Below are 427 nucleotides of genomic sequence, written 5' to 3'. Positions count from 1 at the left end.
TTGCTGTGATGCACACCAATGAATAATGCCATCAGGTCGGAATAGTAGAAACGGTTTTACTCGGGCAATCGGAATGCAAGCTAAAACCTGTACCATTACTGTTCAAACTAGAGTTCATAGAACCTCTTTCTCCATGCAGTGTTCAAGTATATAATTCAATTGAAATATAATAATGATTTTAAAGGTCAGAAGAAAATATTCCAGAATTTTACCGTTGTTGATACACCGTCTTTTACACCACCTTATTTAACACGTCACATTAGGTCTACGTGCCTGTTGTTTGTGTCCTTTATGACGTCCTTAAAAACTATGTTTCTTGTTTGGACCCCGTACAACTCATCCCCAGGTGGTGTTTGTGCCTTTATTTAATTACAACAAAAATGGGATAAGCTCAAGAATCTGTTAACGTGAGCTGAATTTCAAAATT

Source organism: Myxine glutinosa, chromosome 3, assembly GCF_964187855.1.
Source record: "Myxine glutinosa chromosome 3, kmMyxGlut1.1, whole genome shotgun sequence".
Taxonomy (NCBI): domain Eukaryota; kingdom Metazoa; phylum Chordata; class Myxini; order Myxiniformes; family Myxinidae; genus Myxine; species Myxine glutinosa.
Note: the sequence above shows the minus strand (reverse complement) of the source record.